At 49.8% G+C, this 23845-nt stretch overlaps 1 protein-coding gene across 6 annotated transcripts in view; it reads left to right on the top strand.

Annotated features, from left to right (window-relative positions):
* Positions 1 to 9487: 9487 nt before the first annotated feature.
* ZNF516 (zinc finger protein 516) overlaps positions 9488 to 23845 on the top strand; it is a 97023-nt gene continuing 82665 nt past the window's right edge. Inside the window, exon 1 of one of the 6 annotated variants that reach the window (XM_074355376.1) lies at positions 9488 to 9702. The gene's annotated coding sequence lies outside the window, so the exon portion shown is untranslated. Of the gene's footprint in view, positions 9703 to 9920; positions 10045 to 10326; positions 10453 to 13559; positions 13661 to 13791; positions 13928 to 23845 lie in introns of those variants that run through there. The other 5 variants (XM_074355372.1, XM_074355374.1, XM_074355371.1 and 2 more) reach the window with 5 other exon arrangements.

The raw sequence follows: 23845 nt of genomic DNA, 5'->3' as shown, positions 1-23845 counted from the left end.
GCAGGCAGCCCGCACTGATGTGGGCGGGCACTCCCTAAACTCACACTAGCCAGCACCCTGTTTGTGGGCTGTGGCCGGCCTAGTGGCCGTACTGGCCAGGAAGGTGATGTCTCCGAGGCCTGGTGCCACATGTATGTCCTTGTGTCTTCATTTCTCCTGACCATTTGTGTCATACCCAACATGCTCACATTTCTTCCACCGTCAGATGAGCAGCAATGATGGAGAAGCCTCTGCCTTGACCCCCGAGACCCTCCCCTTCCCGGGGGTCCCTGAGGCAGGCTGGTCTCACGGCCAGCCTCTCCCCACACCTCTTAACAATGACTCTACCACGCAGCCTTTCTCCTCATTGGAGTCAGAGCAATCTTTAAAACATATCTGATCACGTCCTCCTCTTAAAAGTGATTTGGTGGCTGCCAGCTGCCTTCAGTGAAATCCGTCTTCCTTCTGTGGTCCCTGTGGCCCCTGCGGCCAGTGGTCCCCGGCCCCGGGCACACTCTCTACCACTCTGGGCCTCCAGACCAGGGAGGGGCTGGCAAGGCAAACAGCCAGTTCAAAACCAGATTTAGGTTGCTTTCAACTAAGAGAAACAGAAATCCCTGACTCAAATGGCAAAAACAAAAGGGCAAATTCATCCCTTAGTCCAGGGCTGGGTGTCTGCTCCAAGCTCGGTGGAATCAGAGACTTCCTGCTCCCCCAGGTTCCAGGGTGGAAGGTGACCTCAGGTGTCACAGCCCCAAGCTGCCACTGCTCCAGGTGGCCGCCCCGTGGGACAAGTGGGGTAACTATTTCTCCACCTCCGATTCCTCTTATCAATGAGAAGACCTTGTGCTGGAAGCCCCTCTACCCGCTCCCAGCAAACTGCCCCTCGCGGCCAACGGCCAGCCTCGCACATCTAGGTCTAGCTCACCCACACCCGGGCAGGGGGACTGGGTCCCCTGTATTGGCTTAGACCAAACTCAGCTCCCGCTTTTGGGAGCTGGGGCTGCCCTCGCCTTCCGGCAGCGTTGCCCAGCGCAGACTGGACCACGCTCAGGACGGGGGGGGGGGGGGGGGGGGGGGGCTTGAGTGACTGTCAGGCGGGGAAGCAGCGGCGTCTGCAGCACGCGCTTTAACCAGAACGAGCGCGCCAAGCCCGGAGAGCTGCGGGAACACACGCACGGGTTTCTAACCAAGAGCCGGGGCTCACCAGTCTCCGACCCAGTGCGACGTCTCTGCCGAAACCTGGGAGCAACTCGCGGCCCCAGAGATGTCCTCACGGCTGGGGACGCCCAGCCAAGCGCCACACCTCATCACACACGTGAATTCAATACATCTGTCGAGGGCGTGAGTGCCTTTATCTCTGCTCACATTATGTGTTTAATAAATTATTATCATTGTGAGAATGCTGAGTGCCGTGACCGAAGTCACAGTGAACATTTTGGGCTTTCTGACTTGCATGTGGTTTTAGTGATACTACGTGCATTTAGAGTCAGAAGTTCCTTGTGTTCCTTTAGCCTCTGAAATGTTAACATGACGCATTTTTGTGAAGACTGCTAAGGTCGTACTCATACACCCGACTGACGCGGGCACCGTTGAGTCTCTCCAGGAGTTATCCCAAATTCACAGTCATCGCCGCTACCTTTTGCAAGAAATTCTTGGCGAGAGGAAGAATCACCATTCTTATTAAAATTTCTCAGTGTCCCTGTACCAGGGAGCTTAGACCTTACACAGACTAGAACAAGGACATTGTTCTGCCTTAAAATTTCACAGAAGGAGCAGACTGACACCCGCACAGCCAGGAAGAAAGCCCTTCCTGCAGTACGTGGGGCGAATGGACTTTAAGAACTATCCTCTTAGACACGCAATTCTTCAAAATATTGTATGAATTCAAAACAATTCTGCTTCTAAATGCCTGCGCCACACATAAGCACTTTGCTATGAGTTTTAAACTTTCAGAGGAGCTAACAACTTTGAGCCATTTCACTTTGCTGTTGTGAGGATTAAAATACAATAAACGAAATAAACTACACAAACGGAGCATGCGCAATTATTACAACTCCATAGGGTAAACCCGCTACTGTTCCAGAAGGAATGTAATGGTCGTCTGTTCTCATCAGAGCTGGCGTGGAGACGGACAGACTCACAGAAACCACAGTGCCTCGGTCCCTGGAAGATGAGATGGTTCACAATTCATGCACTCATCTTTTTTCACTTGTAAAGAATCATCTGTAATTCATCATTCCTACCTTCCTGTCTATGGCGTTTTCTACACACTACCTTTGAGTTAGAAAGTGGGCATCTCCGCACGCAGAAGAGAGAAGAGGTTGTGTGGCTTTCATCACTCTGTTTCCAATGTATGCAGAACCAGCACATACGAAACTCCCACCATGGTGTGGAAATACTTGTGTGGTGCAGGGTTCATTGAACATAATGTGTTTTTCACTTGGTTTCTGTATTTTCCCTCAGAGTCTTAGATAACCAAAATGTTTACAGTCCCCTGTCTAGATGTGCAGTGTTTATTCCGTGTTTGATTCCTCAAGACAGAGCGAGACTGCAACGAGCAGGGTATTTGCACCGTTAACTTGCCCGTCATTTTGCGCAGTGAGGGCGGGTGAAGCAATACTGTGCAATAACGTACTGGGGGGAAGAGAAAGACATTAGTCAGTGGAATGATACTGTTACAGGTTCTTCTGGAGCAGACTTTAGTTTTGGAAATCCTTTTCTGTTGTTGGTGATTGAAAGAAAGTTTCACCAAAATTTTCAATTTGAGGTACATCATTGCTTTTAAAGAGAAGATGGAATTTCCTGGCTTTGAGAGGGTCGGGGACTGTGGAACAGTTATCTGCTGAACACTTCACAAACATAGTTAAAAAAAAATTAGGTGGTTTTGCATTGTTCTAAAGACATGTATTTCACAATTAAAATTATTAGTCAAATCACATTTTCATAATGTTTCCTAAAGAACACAAGCTCCAGAGTGGACCTTTGTTATCCATTTGCCCAAAAGTTGCTCCAGAGACAACTGGACAAGCCTGATGGCAATAAAAGGGGGAGAGTGGCGTGGGGGAGGGCTGGAAAGCAGAATATGGTTTTCCACCAGTAAGTATGGCGTAATTTCTTTTCTGAAAAACAGCAAAAAAAGAGTCATATAGAAAATGACTTCATTTTAAGGATTCCTTTAGTTTTGCTCATACCCTACTTTACCGGAGTGTGGAAACTCGGAGGCAAACTAGAGGGAAAAAGAAATAGCCACCAGCCGCTCGGCTCATTCTGCTCGGCCCGCTTTGCCCACACAACAGGGAGACCCCGGCTTGAGTGGCAGCCTCTCCTCTTTGAATTTCCTTCTTTTGTCAATTTGTCAGTCCGTCCCTGAACTTTGTTTGAACAGAGTTTAGTACTTAGTGGATGATTGTATTGTTATTGTAACTCACAGGGTTACGAGTCTCTTCTGTATTTATTTTAAATAAAGCCTTTCTAGCAGCCAAAGGGCTTCAGCTGTAGCAAATAAAGAAGGAAGTGTGCATCCAGACCTGCAAATGCTGCATGTGACTCAAAGGCCCTGCTGTCCACACCCCAGAAGTTTCTGTAAAGCCAGGACAGTCAGGAGGCCTCCCTGGTCACAGGAGGCGAGGGCTGAGGGCCGGTTTTGGTTTATCTTTGGAGTTTGCCAGAGAGAAGCCAAGTGCTGACAAGTTCCATCCCAGGAGGGTCTGTGGCCCCAGGGAATCTGATCCTTCCCTGCTCGGGGTGCCAGGAGCAGGCAGGGTGCCTGGAGAGGGTGGAGCCGAATCGCCCACCATGTGCCCCACCCCACCCCCACGGGCACACCTAGATCAGGTGCTGAATGGAAACAGCTTGTAAACATCCACGGTTTGGGGTGGGAATCCGAGATTCTGTAGGCTTGACCACATCAGCAGCATTTTATGAAAACAAACAAAATTCTGAAAATCAATGTGAGAAAATTGAATGGTCCTAGATATGACCCCCTCCCCTTCTGAGAGTACTAATACAATTGGGGAGAACATTTCCGATGCCTTCAGATGTTTTAAAACAACATCTTAAATTAACATCTGATTTTATCATTTTGATCACATCAGCCACCATCTGGTGAGGCAGGACCTGCATATTCAAACAAGAGCTTACATTTGTCCACATGAATATATTATTTTTTTTGGTGGGGGAAGGTAATTAGGTTTATTTATTTTAGAGGAGGTATTGGAGATTTAACGCAGGACCTTGTGCATGCCAAGCAGGCGCTCTACAACTGAGCTACACCCTCCCCACTGAGTATACTATGAAAACAATTTCAAATGATTTTGCATTTTCACTTTTCTTGTTCCTAATAACTCTAAGAGCAATTCCCACTTTGCAGATAAGGTGATTAATGTCAGTTCTTTCTAAATCATAGTGAGGAACACTGGATTTTTTTGTTTGGGAAAAAGCTTGTTGAGAATGTAGTCAGTTACATACCACAATCTCTCCTTTTCGAGAAATTATAGAAGAAATTTCACATAGATGCCAAACAGAGGGTAGTTAACTCAGATTCGGCCTTGTAACTTGCTCCATGTATTTACTGGCTGTACTGGTTTCCATTTGGGAAGAAGATGGAACTTTTTTTCTTATTTCCTCTGAAGATTATAAGGAGGGAAACATAAGCAAAGACAGCCTGAGTGGGAGATAATTGTAAGAGAAGATAAATTCTTGAGAATTGTTTTTGTTGAGATTACAGTCACTTTGCTAATCTATTTATTTGGCAAAATTCTTGCCTGGGTGCATATGTAACTGCTACATCTTTTACAAAGAAGGCAAAATTGTATCGATCTACAGCTTTGAGGACATTGTACTGGGTGAAACAAACCTGCACGGAAGGACAGATACTGTGAGACCCCGCCTGTATGAGGGTCCCTAGGGTAGTCAAATTCAGAGACACAGAAAGGACGAGGTGGTGGCCTGGGGCTGGGGGGAGGAGACAGAGGGAGTTGCTTGATGGGCAGTTTCAGTTTTAAAAGATGAAGCCAGTTCTGGGATGAATGGTGGTTACGGTTGTATAACAGTGTGAATGAACGCCCCTGAATAGTACACCTGAAAATGGTTAAAATGGTAAATTTTGTCTGTTTCAATGCAATAACAAGTCACCAAAAAAACTGCACCCAGCCTTCCTCATCAACAAAATGTCTCGACTCCTTAATTATGACAACTACCCACCCATATTCTGACCACTTCTTTTCTTCTGGTTCTGATTCTAACACCACCGAGTCACCTAAATGCTAAATTCTGCTTTCCTTCGGACGGCATTCTGTGCTGAGCCAAGTGAGATCTCACGCAAAGGCTTCTGAGCACTTGTTCCCTCCCTGGTTTCGTTACAAGTGTATCTGCCGACCCGGAGCGAAAGAGACATGGCTGTTCCCTTATTTTATTTTCAGTTCTCTTAGGAAAGTTTGCATAAACATGCACATGTGATCAGTTATGCATGGTGAAACAGAATGAGATTTGGGGGCAGAAAAAGTCAGTGGTTTTGCTGTCGCGACAGCGTGTGGTGTTAATAGGTCACAACCAAGCTGCTAAGTAATTAACATACCATAGGGCTATGGGAAGAGGTGGTAAGACAGGCCCTCTCTTCCCTGACGTGGGAAATCTTTCAAAAGGGGATCCTTCCTGAATTGGTCTTTCCATAAATGGATTCTGCTCCACCGCCAACTTCCTTTTATTCTTCAAGCCATGACAAACCACATCTGTGGAATTCTGTATCAACTCTTCTGCACCAGCTGTGGCTGAAAGTCTTCCACTTTAGTTGAAATTAAGAACAGATTTGAGGGCCCTCTACCTGCTGTGGAGTCCTGATGTAGTTACCAAAAACTGCAAATGGTGAGAAAATCTGGAACTGCCTGGAACTGTTAGGATGTGTTCGATACTTTTTCCTCAACTGTGAATCTGCACTAACTCTGTGATGGGAAGTTATTAGTGCCGGTATCTTTGTTGTCAACCAAGACATGTGCACAACAGTCAGTGAAGGAAACCCTGCGTTGCCATGAGAATAGGATTATGGGTCATTACGGAGTTTTCTTCTGAGCAGAAAACAAGGAGGGATTGTTAAAAGAGCTGATTCCCCGGGAAGGGTGAGGTTTCTGCCACAGGGAAAGGTGAGGAAGGCATTCTCTGTGTCATGTACACGGGTATATTTTGCACAAATCTTGGAGAGATGCTTTGCTGATTATTAAACCATATAAAAATTCAAGTGTGGCTGTTGAAGGTGTCTTCAGACTTGTACACCACGGAGACATGAAGAAATTGTCACTTTCCAACAGCATGCAGGTTTCCATCATGACTGACTAAAGCTGAAAGCTCAAGACAGAGTGACCAAAATTGCCAAATTTACACAAAAGACAGCACCAGAGAAAGCTGCACAGGGAGAAGTGATCTTGGTGTAAACATGGGGGAATCCGGGCGTCGATCACATTAGAGGTAATGGTGTGTGTGTTTAGAAGTGTGCAGTGTCTGTTTTACAGCCACAATATGCATCACCTTCCAAAGAATTAAAATTTAAGAAACAATTGAGATCATCTACTGTACCCAGAGTAAAAATATTCTGTTGGTTGACTTCAGATTCAAGCAGTCTGAAACCATTTAAAAAGACTATTTAAAACATAATCACCATTGCCTCCCATCAGGGCAGGGGATCACCATATGTTCAATTTCATACTGAATCACTCATGCCGATGCGCTGTTTTTCCTGTATAGTCTGAACACAGCGTATTCTCTGAGTCTCCAAGTTCTGTGAAAAGGAAAGATTTTAGGAAAGAACAGCAAGTTAGGATTGGGGTAATATTTTTGAAGCCAGCAGTGATGAAATAAATAGCCAAATTTCATTTACACATGAAATTACTACTCCAAATATCATAAAGGCAGGCAGCAATGAAACTTCTCCTAAAAGTCTTTACCTAGGAATATTTACTGACCATTTAAATCAAATTTATCCCCAATCCACTCTGAAATCCGTAAATTTAAGTTCGTTCTGAGAGATTATCCCAAGACTTAAGTGCATAACGTCCTTCTCCTTTTTCAGATATAATTTATAAAATCCTAATAAATTCACACAAAGACTTAATATTAAATATTTACTAAGTAGTGCACTTACATTTTTGAACATGCATATTTAATACATATTTTTAGCTTGTCTTAGAATTCATACTACAGAGAGTTTCACTTTCAGCTTTTAGACAGACAAGGCCTCTTCGGGGTTCTTTTTTTCTTTTTTTTTGTATGTATTTGTTTTTCACTTGTAACTATTCTTTAATGGAACCTCTTAAGAACTTTTCTGATCTAAATATTCAGCAATCGCGCCATCGCTTCACTTATGCAGACAAACCACTGAACACTGTTTCATTAAAATGCCATTTTCCTTAGCGTGAAGGAACAAGAGTCCCAAATACTCAACAAATAACCCCTTAATTATAACAAATAACAAGGGAAAAGAGGCATTTTTCTCTTCATCTATTTCATTAAGCAGAATTATTGTCTGTTATAAAGTTATAAATAGCCAAATACACATTCAACCATCAATCCATTAATATTGCTGACTTCTCTCCATCCAAATATTGTAATTTACCTAAATGCTTCAAAATAAAAGGACCTCTCTTGGGGATTTCAGGGATTTATATTTTGTGTAGAAACAGTGTCCTGAATCCTTAATGGTAACTGTAAATGTTAGAAGACTTTAAACAGCTGAAATTTTGACAATGCTAAACAATATGAGAGCTCAAATCTTTTGTTTTTATATCGTTTTTAAAAATACAAGTGAACAATAACGTAAACACATTCCCGCTCAGGAATGCTGCTCTCATCAGTAACAAAACCCTTCTGGCCCTCAAACTGCCATTTTCCAGGATGTAACTCTTGCCGCCTCTCAAGTTACAGCCTCAGAATCTGCGTGCGTTGTAGAGAAACATGGAAGAAAGAAATTATTTTAAAAGCACAATATTGTTTTAGAAGCCGCATAGCCCTGAGTGAAATTACCTGCGGCTGATAAGTGGACGAGAGAAGGGAAGCGAGTACTGAAAATCACAATTTTACGTGGAGGAGTTTGGACGTTTTGCTCACTGACTGTTGATCTAACTTGTCAATTTCCAACACATGGAAGTTATTAGTGCAAGACCGGAGTTTTAAATAGACCCAAGAATTTTTACCATGAACTCAAATCCATCCCAAAATACTACAAAAAGCATTAAAATTTCAAGTATGGCAGTTTTAAGCTCTTTTGGGGGTGAGTACACATATATGTGACACTATGTCTGTATATGACATTTACATCCATATAATTAGTTGCAGTGGGGGATACTTTTATTTGTGAGTTTTTACTCTGCATTGTAATGAACGGTGGGCACTGCAACACTTTTCCGTGAATCCGACTTTAATTTGCTTGTTCCAGAATACATCCCACTTAGGCATTCACGCTGAAAGCAGCAACAATTGCCAACGACCTTTACCAGGCCTGCTACCCAAATGAGTGCGCAGCATGAATCACATTTTATGAGTAGGGGTCCTTCTCAGCCCTCTTGTCCCTCCCTGTCTCTCTCCTCCCGGCTTCCTTCCTCGAGACATACGCACATGCACACCCATCACACACACTGCACTCACAACACACACGCAGAATGGCCCCAGGGCTGAGTCCAGCTTTGCCCGCACAAGCCCCTCCCTTGGCGCCTGTCCGCAGTGGTTTCTGTTGTAGATGCCCTAAGTTGGAGTGGGCCGAGAGCCTCAGCAGCCTTGCGTGCTAGCGAGTGGTAGGCACCGGGAGAAATGCCACCGCGGAAGGTAACGCCTGGACTGTGGCGCTGCCTCTCCAGCAGAGCTGCGTCCGTGTCCTGGACGGGATCCACCTTCACTGCGGGCTTGTCGCGAGGAGGGCACGGCATGGCCTGGAGCCTGGTGGGAGAAGATGTCGCTACCCCTCCGCAGGCCACCGCGCCCTGGGTCTACGTCACCGTCAACTCAGGGGGCTCCCCCTCCCACAGCCTCCCTCCTCCTCCCCTCTGCCCCCTCCCGCCCCTTCTCCTTCAGCACCCACCCCACCCCCCATTACAGCTTTCTGGAGTCAAATGGGGATTTCTATTCCCAGACTCAACTTAGCGCAACTAACTACGGCCCACAGAGAGTAGTAGTTGGGGTGAAAAAAATGGAGTTTGAAAAAACAAAAATTAAAGTTGAACTTTTCAAGGAAAAAAGTAAAAAAACAACAGTCATTAAAAAATTGCCACACAGCAGAATCCTTGTAGTGAAGTCTTTCCAGGGGGACCCCATCTTGATTCTGGACTTAATCTGCCGATACTCCGCGTCTGAAAACCCCTGAGCACATTTATCAGGAAGTTGGGTGAAACGCACGCCCCCGGCGGTCTGTAATGCACGCGCGCCCGGGATCCCCGGAAGGATACTCGCGTGTAAATCAGGATCGAGGCTTAGCGCTCAGGTGCCCGGGTCGGCTGAAAATGCATCCCCAGCACGTAGGGATGCGTGCATGTGTGTGTAGCCGTGTGTGCGCGTAAACAGCTTCCCGTAACTGGATCTGCGGCAGCGCTGGTCCTTGGGAGGAAGGGGCGACAACGAGCCGCTGGGATCGTGATTCAGTGCTATTAGGAGAAGAATTATCTGTGTCTGAGTCATCGCGAGCCTCCAGACTTTCCCCGCAGTGTGGCAGAACTTTGTGCTGAAGAGACAATAGTGGAGCGTGTGCGTTTCCTACAGGGCAGACCATTCCGGGGCTGGGGGAAGCCTCCGGCCTGCGCCCGGCCGCGGGGGCCCGGTCCTCTCCCCGCGCGGCGCAACCCCCCTAGCCCGGCAGGCGCCGGGGTCCCCGCGGGGCGGGCGCGTCTGGGGCGCGCGCGGGCGGCGCGGGGAGGGGGTCGGGCGCGTGGCGGGCCCTGCGCGCCCTCGCGCGTCCCCCGCGCCCGGGCGCAGCTGGCGCGGTCGGTCTAGTGCAGCGCTCGGCTCCGCGCCTCGGGCGCTCGGCTTCACCTTCAGAGGCGCGGGGCGTGCGCGTCCTCCTCCCCTGGCCGCCGCTTCCCCTCAAAGGTAGGGGCCGGGGTGGGGGCGCCGCGGGGTCCGCGGGGGGCGGGGGGCGCGGGGCCCGGGCCTCGACGTGTGGGGTACACGGCGTGCGCCGCGGGGGTGGGGGGCGCCGGGGAGGGGCTCCCGGGCGCGGGGAGGGCGGCTGGCTTTCCCTGTGGGTAGTTGCTTCGCTCCGCAATTCCAGGAGAGGGAAGATGCAACTTCGGGCGGCCAGGCGAGCGCCCGGGAGGTGGTTTTTACCGCAGTGGAGGGGCGGGGTGGGGGCCGGGGTGGGAGCGCGGAGGAGGCTCCGGCTTTGTACACTTCGTCAAAGGCGACGCGGGAGGAGGGGAGCTCGGATGCGCTCTCCATCCATTAAGAGACAAAGAGCAAATTGCCTTACTTTAAAGTAAAACGCTCCGGCTAATGAAGGTGGGTGATGGGGCTGCGGGGCCCAAGGAGCTGCTTCAATTATTAAGGGTTCGGCTGATGGGATCGATGCCTGTGGGCACCGAGTACTGCTGCCTCGGGGACGTGTTTGCGGGGAGGGGCGTTGTTTTTCCTCCCCCACCCCCCTGGCTGCGTGCCCGTCAGCTGGGAGCGCCTAAGTGACCCTAACATTAAAGAAGTGAGAGCCTGGAAGGGAAGTTAGGGCAGGGGTGGGGGTGGGGGAGAGGGTTCTCGCAATGACTCTGAGGAGGGGTGGGGGGGTCCGGGTGGCATGGGCTCCTCGGAGATGAGCCCAGCCTGGCGTGGTGGCGGGGGGTGGAGGTGGGGGAGGTATTGATCGCGATATATACGCGTGTATATACAAGAAAAGAGCACTTGGGGTGTGTGTTGGGGGAGGGAGGCTGGAAAAGCGCCTAATCTGCCATTTCCAGGGAGTGCTAACCTACCAAAGAGTTATGATCAGTATTCAGATTAAACCACCTCGTCAAGTTTAAAAGAAACTTTGTATGGATAAATTTGTTAAAAGCCTGCCGAGTTGGGTATTTAAAACAGCGTTTCGTGGAGGAACGTTGGTTGGTGTGCGGTGACAGTCAGTCCTGGTGGTCTGGGGAGCCGGTGGACCCCTGCTATTAGGGACCAGAGAGACGAACCTTTTACCGAAAAATGTGGGTCTGTAAGTCAGCCCCAATTATTATCAGCGTTAATAAGCTCCCGCAGCAGACCAGGATCTGAACAGGAGCTTTTGGGGTTGTGTGTCTGTATCTTACTCATTCCTCTGGGCTTATTGATAAAGAATTACTTGGTCTCCGGGTGTGCAAAGATCAATTTGCTCAGCCCTCTTTTAAAATATATTCATTCTGTGCCTTATTTAATCCAGATGCACAAAAAGCCATTTGCTGCTTCATTGTTGGTTTACATTTTTTGAAAAGGCGACTGGTGTAACCTGTGGAATTTGAAATGCAAATAAAAGCCCGTGGGAGTTGAGGCAGAACAAATCAGCATTTATAAAGTGAAAAAGATTTAATGTCTTTGAAATCATTGCGGAGGAAAAAAACTGGAGAGGGGGAGTGATTTTTCAGGGAGTGAATTGTGACGTCAGGTCTTTTTGGAAAAGATGTTATTTTTAAGGTCTGCAACCCGGGTATGTAAAGTGCTTACAGGAAAAACAGATTACAAGATTAACATCTGTTAACATGATTGTTTATCTCCAGCCAAAAATAGGTCAGTTCTTTCTTAAGGAAACACGATTGCTGGCGCATGCTTTAATAATAAAGTTAAAATAATGAGTTCATAAGTTGGGACCCGCGTTTGTTATCATCTGACCTGTGAAAAATATTTTTTAATTTCGAGATCAGTGAAAGGTCAAAGTCCCTTTTGGGTGTTGAGAACAACTCTTCACCCCGCGTCCACCCCTCCCGGATGACCCCCCCTCCTTTTTACTGAGAGCTCCCTCTCCGCCCCCACTCGGATTGCTAATTTCCCTTTTCATCCATTGTGGAAGTACGAAATATATTTAAATGGATATTGTCTGACGCCCCCCTCGTTAAAGAAGGCAAACTCGGCACAGATGGCTAACTTTCAGAGCTCTGCTGTTGTTTTACCAATAAATGAAACGGTAGGGAGGAGGGGAAAAAAAGGAAACAGCCTTGGAGAGTCTCCCTGCCCCCTGGGTGTGAGTGACGGCTCTGCCGGCCAATCGCAGCGGCTTTCTCCATCCCGGAGGTAATTTGGGGTGTGTGTACGCGCCCGCGCGCGTGCACGCGCCCATGTGTCTGCACAGTTAAGTCCCACCAACCCCGCGCATCCGCAGGCTCCTGATTTGCACAGTTGTGAGCTGTAGACGTGGACACGCTTTTATCTGAGTCTGCAGCTAGGTGGGCACGCAGCAGTCCAAATGGAGACCCACCCTCCTTCCCCGAGTGTCCTGTGAAGAACGGCCTTAAGAGGTGCTTTCGGATTCAAGCAGAAACCTGTAGAAGGGGAAGAAAAGGAGTAACGTGATTATGCTTCTCAGCAGTTGGGGAATCGAAATGTGTGGTTCCTTCCGTCTCGTTCCCACGCGGCAGGCGCGCCCTGCGCACTTGGGGTCCGAGTGCTGGAGCCCACTCGCCAGGCACTAAGCGTGGAGAGATCGAGGATAGGTGAAACTGGTGTTAACTCTGTAGAAAAAGTGAAGGACAGCATGTACCTTACAACTTCAAATTTTATTTTCTAACACTGGAAGTTGATACTTAAGTCCTTGGCAAATTCTAGAATGTTACCTGCTCGTGGTCATTGAAAGTTCTGCTGCCCACCCGACTTATGAACGCGAAGCGCTGGTCCGGGCTCCCCCGCACAATGGGCACATTCAGGGGCGGAGTGCGTCACGGCCTCCCCACGTTCCCTCCGGGCTTCGTCTGGCACCAGTTTCCCCAGGAATATCGGTGGTGATGTGTGTGGAAGCCTGTGGACCGGGCTGGCCGTGCGGCACCGCGGTTCAGTGTTGGAGTTGTGCGGCTTCACTCCGGGATGGATGGCGATGCTGCAGGGAACGGGTTAAGCACCCACTTGTGCCCCCTCCTTCCCCGAGAGCCTGGCAGGAGACCCCTGGGAGGGACCCCGCGCTCCGGCCTGGTCCACGCTCGGTGTGTCCGGCTGCAGGGCCGCACGGAGGTCACCCCGAGGGTCCAGAGGCGACCCCGGGCGACCTTCGTCTTTCCCCTGCAAGAGCCTAACTCGGTTACAAGGGAGTGTCCAGCCCCACGCCTCCCTCCGGGCCATTTCCGCCCCCCAAATCTGAGTACCACTCGATTCTGCTCCCCCCCCCCCCCCACCGTAGGCTCGCGGATTGAGGAATGGGCAACAGGGGGAGGTGTCGCTGGATTAAATCATTCCTATTTCTGTTTCTCCCTGCGGTGCGGCGCTGGGCCCGGGGCGCCGGGGGAGGGGGGCGGAGCGGGGGCGGGGGTATTTACCTGCCCGCCCCGGGGGCGGGGGCGGCGGCCTCTCGCGGCCTGGCTTACTGGGGGAGGGCCGTGGGCGGGGCGGGCTGGGCAGAGAGGTGGGGGAGGGCCCGGCCAGCGCCCCCGCCCCCCGACGCCCGCCCCCCGCCCCCGTCATGTGGAGCGGACGTCACAAGCCTGCACTGTAACCCAAGAAGTGAAAGAGACGGGGACCCACGGCCCAACTTCGCACCGTAACAAAGGCAGGGGTCGGTGCGGGCCAGAGGGGGTCTAGTTAGTGAGCGATCGGGCTGACGGGAGGGTGCGGGGGATGGGGCTGGGGGGTGGGGCCGGCTGGGCCCGGGGCTGCGCTGGGGCGGGAGACTGGGGGGCCTGGTCCGGGAGTGAGGGCCTGGTCTGGGAGTGGGGTTCTGGCTGGGGCGGGGTTTGCGCGCGGGCGGGGAGTGGGGGCCGGGGCGGGGGTGTGCGCTGCGGGGCGGACCGAGCTCCAGGGGCCGAGGCGCGGCGGAGGCCAGGTAATTGGTTTCTATTTTAAACTTCACTTTGTCCTGGCGGAGGTGGGGCGGTGGGAAAGGCGTGGCCCCCGGGCGATTACCTAAGTGTTCATACCTAATTCGGCCCCGGGTCGGGGGCAGCGCGCGGGTTTGGGCGCGAGGTGCCGGGGGGCGCCGGGCCCGGGCGTCCCCGTGCGGGGCTGCCGCGCGTGGAGTTGTGTCCTGCAGGGGGGACCTGATGCGTGTCGGCTGTGGGGAGCCAGCGTGCGCTCCGGGCTCGGGCTGGCAGCCGCGGGGTGCCCGTGGCGGGGTCCACGGGGTAACAAAGGGCAGGGCTGCGGGACCCTGGGCCGCGCACCGCGCTGACCTAACGGCAAGTCACGAAAGTCTTAATTAAACGCGCCACAGAAAGGCCTTTCCCGCATGAACCTGCCCTTAGGCCTCCCATCTTGATTAAAGATGATTAAACATTGAGGTCCACCCCGCACCCCGTGGCTGTGTGAGAAGTGCCATTAAAGGGCTGCCTGGAGGGGAAGCCGGGGTGGGGTTCTCCTAACAGGGTCGTCTCCAGATCATTTTTCGTGCCGCCCTATTAATAAGATTGCAGTATTTTGGTTTAGGAATGTAAGTGCTACTTTAAGGAACTCGGCATGCGTGCTATTTGATGGGATACTTTTTACTGCCGCCAAAAAAGAGCTCATTTTATCATTTGTTTGTTCCTCCTTCACTTTCCCTTGCATTCTTTGATTGTGGCGTCAAAATAGCTGTGTTATTTATATTGACACAGACCGGCCAGAATTAAACATACCACATGCCCCTGCTGCGCATGAATCGGAGACTTTTACTCCTCTGTGTAAAATTGGAGGGTGGCCGGCGTTGCCTGGGTCTGAGGGTTGGGTGTCTGAACAAGGACAAACTTAGTTTCACAAGAGCGACTCCCAAGCTGTCCTGAATGGGCCCTGGGAGAAACTGAGCTCCGACTCCAGCGTTTTGGTCGTGGAATTGGGATTCTGGTGTCTTAAGATACAAACGCACTGTGTCTGATGGCTTGGTTTTGTTAAACTTGCTAATTTGAATACCCTGAAACATTAAGAGTGCATTAACATTCCAAAACAAGTAATAACCCCGAGGGGTGTGCAGTAAAGCTAACCAAGAGAAGTGGGAGTGTCTCTGAAATGAAACATAGTAGCCAAGGAGTGCCTTCCGTGGGTACAGGACTCAACAGTGGGAGGAGACAGGGGTTTTGCTTAGTTTTATTTCTGAAAGCTTTTGTTTGTCAGGGTCCTCTTTCCCAATGGCTTAGTGTGCTGAAACATGCTGGATCAAGAACTGCAGCTTTTGGATGTGTAACTGATGTTCGTGGCTGATGACCCGAGAGTACTTGACATCCTCAGTGTTAACGCCATTGTTATTTGTAAAGGATCTTCAAAGTTGACTCATTTAGAGGTTAAAGTTTTCTTGGGACTCTGAAGTCATAGGTTTCTAACTTCATAAAATATTGTCCCAGAGACCAACACGGAGTGAATAGAATGAGAGATGTTTTTGAAAACAAGTCGGTGCTAAAATCACCTTGTCTCCACTTCCATGAATTAAACTTTAACTTCCTTTTCCTTACTTGCTCCCACGTGGAGATGTTGGAGTCTTATAGGTGGAGCATTTGATGTGGAGATTAAGTTTAGCAGCAGTTATGTGAGAAAGAAAAGGAGACTTTAAAGAATAACTCTAAGTGAGGTAAACGCTAACAGATGGTTCTCAGCCTTCCTGCCCAGGGAAGAGTGATAATGTGACCGAGGCGTCTCAGCAGGGTTTAGTCATGGGTTGTACTTGAAAAATCAGGACTCAGCTTATTGGGTGGTTGTGGATTTTTATTTATTCACTTTTTAGGCTGTGTATTGGTCTTATTCATAATTTACTAGAAGGAATCTTTTAAAGAGAACGGGAATGGCTGTAAGTCTGATGGGAGATTGTGTTCAGAGTTTCAACTGCATTATACCTTAATGGCATAGAAATAGGAAACTGAAATAGAAGGTGACTACAATCAGCAGGAAGGAGCTTGTGCAAACGTGTGTGCTTTCCTTTTATAGTATGCTCTTTTTGAATGTTCAAGACATTACACTGTTTTGGTTTTTATTCCACTTTCAACATTGGCGTTAATTATATAATTAAAAGTGGTATTTTGCTTGTAATGTAACTGGATTTCTCACTGAATAGAGCAACTCTTTTGTGCAGGGAACAGATAACTTTTTCGTTGGTGTTTGACGGCCACATTTAGCTGGAGACATCTCAGCTTCCTCAGTGGTAGGCATAAATTTAAGCAGAAGTAGTAGAAATGGCCTAAGAAGGTGGAATGTGTTTGATTAGATATCTGTGTTACACGTATTTGAACGCAGAGGCAACATTCCTTCAAGAGCAGACGTCTTACACGTCTTACGTGCGGGAGATGTTTATACATTTCAGCACTTGGATGGAATTACTCTGACACAATCCTTTCAAAAATGCATCTCTTTGCTGTTCTAACCCCTCCTCCTCAAAAGTTCTGGAGGCTGTGGGAAAAGTCCAATTAACTCTCTTCTTCCTGAATGCGGTCCCAGAGAAAGCTCGTGGGCCTGTGGGCTGTGCGGCCCTGGCCCTCCGGGGTGCTGCTTGCTCCTGTCACTGTCCTGACGCTGACCACGGAGCCAGCACCCAGCACACGGCCCGGCCTTGGCCTCCTTAGCGCTGGGCACCTCTGAACTCCTCCTCCAGAATTATTCATGTCTAAACACGGAGAGTTACTTGTGCCACTGTCTTTAGCTCCCAGACTCTTACTCTGCTGGTAGGAGACCACGTCACCTTTGGATTTGCGTTTTCCAAGTGCATAGCGGTGTCGGTGTGGATTTGTTCTGGAGTCTGATCGGGGGTGTCTGGAACAGGTCTCCGTGCGTGGTATGGAGACAGACAGCAGGATGGAGCTTTCAGAAGGCAGATGCCAGCTCTCAGATAGCAGGATGGAGCAGCTGGGCTGTGGAATGCAGGTATGCCTCCTTGTCCGCCATTCAGTTGGCCCTGGAGTTCGGGTACCAGCAGTGATTCCACTCTTGTTCTGCGTTGGGCCTGGAACTTGGTGGTGGCATGAGTCACACCGGGGGTTGTGGCCCTGCTCTCCCTCCTGTCTTCCCCTTGGGACTGTTACCCCCACCCTTTTCCATCCAACAGCTAACAGTATGTTGGCAGCAGCCTGTTAAGGGTTTGAATGTGCCTGTGGGCCACACGAGTGACAGCATTTTTCAGGTTCAAGCCTTGGCCTCGGTTCTCTCTGGATCCAGGAGCAGCTGAGTTTGGGTGGGGGAGGTAGGCCGTTTCTCTTTGATGGAGGGGTGACCTCTGCCCTGAGTGAATTGAGACCCCCCCCCCCCACCTCTCTCACCAGAGCGAGGGGGAGTGATTTATGGTGGGGCGCTTCATCCTTGGCTTCGAGCTCTGAATATCTGACGGTTTTAAGAAATATTGGCAAATTGTCACAGGCTCGTTTGAAGAAAGGAATCACATCAAATGTTTCTTTATACAGAAGTTATTAATACAATTAACTTATGGGAAGAAGAAAAACTTTCACTATACGTTCAGAATGTCTCATCCAATTCTTTAAAGAGCATTTTTATTTTAAAATTAGTTTTCTCCAGGAGAAGACTATTTTAGGGTTGTCACTTAATTAGCCGCAAGGACATATATATGCAGGTGGTGTGCCTGCTCGGCTCGCATTTGGAATTTATACTGTCTGCTAAGGTATATCGAGTATATTTTGGATGGACTGGTAAAAATGAGCAGTTGCAACTGTCTCTTTCATGTGTTCTTTATCCCTTGCATCTGGCTACACGTGATTTGAACAGCTGAAGCTTTTCTTTGCAGAGCTGGAGCTGGCTGTCGTATTTACGTCCAGAATGAAGGGTTTTCCAGCGCCATACACTGGAATTGTAAAGAAGTGCAATTTGTGGCTTTCCACGTTCCTTAAAAGTAGTTTTCCAAAAAGGATCTGGCCTTTAGTCTCCAGTTCAACTGCTACTAAAAATTACAGAGCACAAGTAATTAGAGATGCAGTGATTTTTAGAACCCAAACATGTGAATGTACGTGCAAGAGGGTGAGTACAGCACCACCCCAAGTGCAGAAAAAAGAGATCGAAAAGGCAGCTGCATCAGGGGAGGTATGTTCACTGCGTGTCTCACGTGTGTGTTCCTTCCGGGCAATTTCCTTTCTGGGTCTTCTTCCTGTTTTGTTGCTGATGTTTTGTGGTCAGGAATTGAATCGAGTCGTCACGTTCTGAAAATTTACTTTAGGAGAAATGCGTTACTTGTGACTGTGACGTTCAGACACGTCCTCAGTGGAGTATTGAAAGGGTGACAAGATACTAAGATTTTTTCCTTTTTTTTCAAGACGAAAGTAATCGGGCGTTTTATTCCTTCAGAAACAGGTAGACGTGTCTCTCGCTGTCCCTGACCCCCGGGGAACTGCTCTTGTCAGCTCGGCCTTCCCCGTGCAGCTGTCCTGGTGTTTTTTTTGCTCATTTAGGGGATGGTGAGCGTAGGCCAACATGTGGTGTTAGCTTTCAGAACATAGTTGAAGGGAGATTCTGAAAAATTGAGGTTCTCTGTTGAAACTCTGATTTTATTCTTAGCCACCAAGAATTTTTAAAAAGCCCTTTTTTCCCCAGCATAACGGCCTCCCTTGAAAAGCCCTCTCCTCTTCAACTTTTTCCACGAAAAGTAAAGGGTCGTTGTGGACAAATTTTTGCTCTTTGTTTCGGAAAAGGGTGCATGTGTCTGTGTTTGCCATATGGCACTGTTTAACCTGCGTCGCTCAGGCTGACCCGGGCAGCGTGAGGCACTGAGTCCTTTCAGCATTCCAGAATGTTCTTTGAAAGTCAGGCTGGTGAGGGGCGTGTGCAGAGTTGTGTGGGGACACCAGCTCTGTCCTCTGTGGCTTCTCCTTCTGCTGACATTCAAGAGCCATGAGCAGGTGTCACTTTTTTTTTTTTTTTCCCTGAAATCACTTTTGAGGGGCATAGTTTGAAATGAAATGTTGGCTGATGGTGTTAATCCAGGGAAACAGCCCAACGTGAGTGGTTCGAACTCAGGCTGTTTGCAAACAGGCTGAGGTTTAGGCTGTAAGAAAGGGCTTGCGTTGTTCAGTGCCTGAATGTTCTGGTGACTAACCTATAGCTAAAAGATACTTATCTTTTTCTCTTAAAGAATTAGTTGTTTTTTTTTTTTTAAGTGGATGGATCGACCAGTGAGCAGAAGGGTGATCCCATTCTGTGGTTTAAACTTTCGTATTGCTCCCCTGGAATTATCTGGAGGCAGAACTGTGATGTTTTCACTTTAGAATTTGTTTTGTTTACACGCGTAGGAATTTTTGCGTAGACGTGTATTTCATCACAAGGGTGGCTGCTTACAGCCACGTCTCAGGAAGGTATTGGTGTGACCATCACCGAAGATTCTGCCTCTGTTTTTAAGGCCCCGTGTGGCCGTGGCGTTGCCCACCAGGGCGAATGTGTCTCCGGATACTCTGTCCTGCTGGGTTTGTCTCATTAGCGTTCATCATACTGTTCTTCTTGTTTTAAAGAAGGAAGTAAAGGAGTTTATACACACTGATGAGTCTTGCCCGTAAAGCACAGGTGGGCGCCCGCGGGGGGGGCGGCGCTGCGCAGAGACTCGGCGCGGTGTGAGTGGGGGCTGCTCTGGGGGACACATACTTCACACTGGCCTCGTCAGTGACCCGGAGAAAAGATTTTTGGTGCCAGTTTGAAAAAATACCATCCTTCACGTTGATCATCACCGTCCCACCAGACTCAGATTCATCACACCGAAGCTTTCCGTGTCCTCAGCGTGACCATTAGCACAATGACGATAATTTGTTCCTTTGAGTCACACCGAGTGTAATTTGAATTAGTGCTGTTGTGATGAGTACAGCTCAGCCCACGTGCTCCAGTGGCTTCCTTATTTCAAAAATGGCTTTTGACTTTTTAAAACAGGAGGCCAGGAAGGCGATCTCAGGCCTAACACCAACCTAAAAAGCGTAACTGTGAGTAAATAACTGAATTCCTCATGTGAAAACACTTGCCCTAGCAACGTAAACTTGGGACAGTTCTGTAGAGTCATGGGATTAGTGGTTTAGTGGTTGGATTAAAATTGGCCTCAGTAAATTACCCTGGTGACAGAAAGGCAGAATCTGTTAATGGTTTTACAGGAAGATTGGCTTATCAGTTATTTTCTGGGTTGATGAAAGATTATGGGCTGCTTAAAATTTGAACTTTAGAGAGGAAGGTTAATTTTCCTAATAGCCACACATTTTAAAGTGTCTGTAGGGACTGGTTAAAAAGAAAAGTTACTGCGCTTAGAATTTGGGATTTTATGTACATGTGGGAGTAGATTTATGATCCATGTTTGTTCCCGTACAAATGTTCGGGGGGCTGTTTAGAGGATGCATTTCAGCCAGTCATTAAATTAGGCCTTCCCAGTGTCCATGGAAATAGTAGACCATTCTGGGAAGTGCATTAGATCTTTGGGGCCAAAAAGGCACCATTTGGCTGCTCACTGAGCTGCACCTTCCTGGCCTGAGCAGGTTAATGTGGTTCCTGCTCCAGAGTGGTTTTCCTGTCTGTCAGGAGTTTTAAATTGATTCCACAGAAAGACTGCGAAGGAAAACACTTTTGTTCGTGATTATTTACTTTTCTTTGTGTTTCTGTGATTCCTATTTGGACTTGTTTAAAAAGGTTAATGTTGAGAGTTGTTATGCATGTTACGGCAGGTGACTGAGAGATGGTCTGGGGGTGAGCCCTGACATTTCACAGGTGCTGAGATGCGGAGGGCGTCAGGGGTTCAGCCGCAGCCGCTGCGGTGGAGCAGGCTCAGACCCAGGTTTTGTGACGCGCAGACCAGGCCCTTCCCAGCACGCCGTGCTGGGCGCACAGAACCCGGTGAGGTCGCAGCCCGGTTTCGGGACGAGCGAGCCGAGAAGGTGCGCTGTCGACGGGGCTCTGCGAGCTTCGCAGAGCGCGGCCCCACCAGGTGCCGGGCTACTTGGGGCAGAAGTATCGGGCCCCACTTCAGTTTCACTTTCTGACCTTTAGCTCGATCTCCAGAGAGAAGAAAAAATATTGACTAAGTTTTTGCATCTCTCGGCGGGGCTGTCCTGCTCTTGTGAGGACCAGACGGGCTGTCCTCCTGAAAGGTGACTGTGGTGTCAGAGCGCTCAGACCAGGAGGGAAAGGGGAACCTGTCACCCAAGACCTGGCAGCTGTTGGCACCTGCTCCCAGCTCAGCGCGGGGCCAGGGTGCAGGTTAGGGTTAAGGGTAACATCCCCCTAAGGGCACTTTTATAAGAGAGCAAGTCTAAGAGGCGAAGTCCTAGAAGAAAAAAGCCACCGTGATATTGCAGGGAAAGGGGTGCTTGAAGCCCATTGGTGGCTGTGATGGACCCCCAGGTTTTCATGGGCATCCTGTCTGAAGCCACAGCAGAGGGGAAGGGCGCGCTCCGGTGGAGAGCAGGGCATGTGTCCTGCGAGGCTCTCAGCGCGATGGGGCAGGTGCTGCTGAGGCCCAGAGGGCCTGGGGATTGAGTAGGAGCTGCTGACCGGGTGGGTCAGGGAGGAGGCCCAGATGGGGACCGGGCCAGGTGGGCACCTTGCCCTCCACATATCTCTGGTGCAGGGCAACAAGATGGCAACGAAGAGGAAAGAAGTGAGGGAGAGGAGCAATCTGAGCACAGTGTGACCACCCTTCCGTTTTTCCTCTCTGATGGCAGTTCCGACGTGTGACCACACACAGCATCCCCAGGGACTGGCCGGCCGGGTCCTGTTCTGCTCCTGGACACTGTATGGAATCTGGGAGGTCCGTCCCCTCCGCCTGCTCCGGTGAATTTGGGAGCTGGGCCAGGGCGCCGTGAATTTTCCTTCATTGCCCATGAGCCACTTAGAAAACCTGTCTCCTTTACGTCTCCCATGTGGGCAGACACCGCCAGCCTTCTAGTGGTTAAGAGGAGAAATCAGTGAACTGAGACTCAAATTTAGAATCTGCTTTCCCTTTTCCAAAGAAGATAGTAGTGCTGAGTGCTTTTTCATGATTTACCTGAAACCATGTCCTAGGGAGCTGGCTGCCTTTCTGGAAGTTTCTCAAACTGTGTCATGACCAGTGAAAGTAAAAGTTGCAAAGATTTATTTAATCGGTGCATGGACATCATCCTGAATGCCCTCGTGTGAGAATTTCTGCAGGCTTGTTGGAGAATCTGGAAATTTGAACTCTATTCCTCGTATGTTGGTAGGAAGAGTTTGCTGGTTTGACCTCGTTGCATTCCATAAAGGGTATGAGGTGCACCTGAGGTCAGACATTAAATATAGAGTAAAACATAAGTAAAAGTGGGGAACAAGGAAATGGAATGATAGTCACGACCGGGGAAGACAGGACTGCACACCCCAGATGTTGTGTGCTCTCGGTGGGTATCCTGGGACCCACGGTGAGAGTCTCAGCTTTCCAGCAGCTAAAACAAAGGGCGAGACAGGGCCACTGATTTGTCGAGTCAGTGGTAAGGGCAGAGCCCACCAGTTCTCCTGGGGAAGACGAGCCTTCCTCAGCCCGTAGCCCTAAGGCAAACCTGCCGCGCTGGTTTGCGTGTTGGGCCTTTTCTGCGTGTTTTTATGTGGACAGCCTTCAGCACTCTGAAGGCGGATCTGCAGTGCTTCCCAAAGCTGGTTCCTCGAAGCTGCTCTGACCCCAGGGGCCCAAGGACATCAGGACACAATGTCCTGCACTGAGAGCTGTTACTTGAACCACCGTGACAATGTGATCCCAGCTTTATGGTTTCCCACTGTGTATCAGAAGTTTAATTTTTGTCACCAGTGGCTTCTTACAGACTTGAACCAGGTTCGGCGCTTGCCTGAGTAACCAGCCCCCCCGGGAAGCAGCTGGGAGGCGCCCTGTGGAGGCTCACTTCCCACCCGCAGGCGGCCGTTCTGGGTGTGTGGCTTAGTACCCGTCACGGTTACGAGGCAAGAAGTCATTTTAGCCCCGTTCCCCCCGGAGGACACGGAGACCCTCACAGTTAGGGACCTTGGGCGCTCTGGGTAGACCGTCCTCTGGGCGGTCACCTTGGGTCTCTGCGCTTCCTCCTGCTGGTGAGGTCACAGGGAGTTTGTTGGGTCTTGGTCCGAGCCGTCTGGAATTGTCACTGGAGAGATGGAGACAATGCTGTGGAAGACCAGTGTCCCTCTTCCTGGCCGCCTCGCCCTTTCTGGGTGGCGGGAGTTACTGGCGGGCCCCCCAGGAGGAGCGGGAGCCTGTGTCCAGGGTCCCCGGAGCTGGGACTGGCTGCCTGAGCCTTTCGGGCCCGAGCCTGTATATGGCGTGCTCACTCTGAAGCCGAGCGAAGGTTTTGAGTAATCCATCAGGAGGGAGAAGTTTGGAGGGTGGTCTGAGGATTTGAAGCGTCCAGCCGTCCAGCCAGCTGGGGGCTGTCGGGGGGCCCGGCCTGCCCTGGGCTCTCTGGCCCTCTGTTCCCCTCCCACCTCGGCTGCCTCTTCTCCAGGTTGGCTTAGGGAGTTTGTGCAGAGCCTCAGAGGGGCCTGAGCTCGGGAGACCGGGGCCTCTCTTGGCAGACCTCTAGGGCGGGGTCGGCAGGCTTGCTCTTTAAAGGGCTGGATAGCAAGTATTTTGGGCTTTGTGGGCCGAAATGTCTCGGTGGGAGCCTGTCCACTCTGCCTGGTCACAGTTACAGAAGTAGCCACAGACAACACGCCAGCGAGTAAATAAGCTTTATTTGTGGACAACGAAACTTGACTTCCGTAGAATTTCACGAGTCACAAAATACCATTCTCCCTTTGATTTTTCTTCCCAGGCACTTAAGAATGTAAAAACCCATCTCAGCTCACAAGCCGCACAGGCGTTGGGCAGGCTGCACTTGGCCCTGGGGCC

Source organism: Camelus bactrianus, chromosome 30, assembly GCF_048773025.1.
Source record: "Camelus bactrianus isolate YW-2024 breed Bactrian camel chromosome 30, ASM4877302v1, whole genome shotgun sequence".
Classification (NCBI taxonomy): Eukaryota; Metazoa; Chordata; class Mammalia; order Artiodactyla; family Camelidae; genus Camelus; species Camelus bactrianus.
The sequence above is the reverse complement of the archived record's forward strand: the minus strand, read 5'-3'. Positions and strand labels throughout refer to the sequence as shown.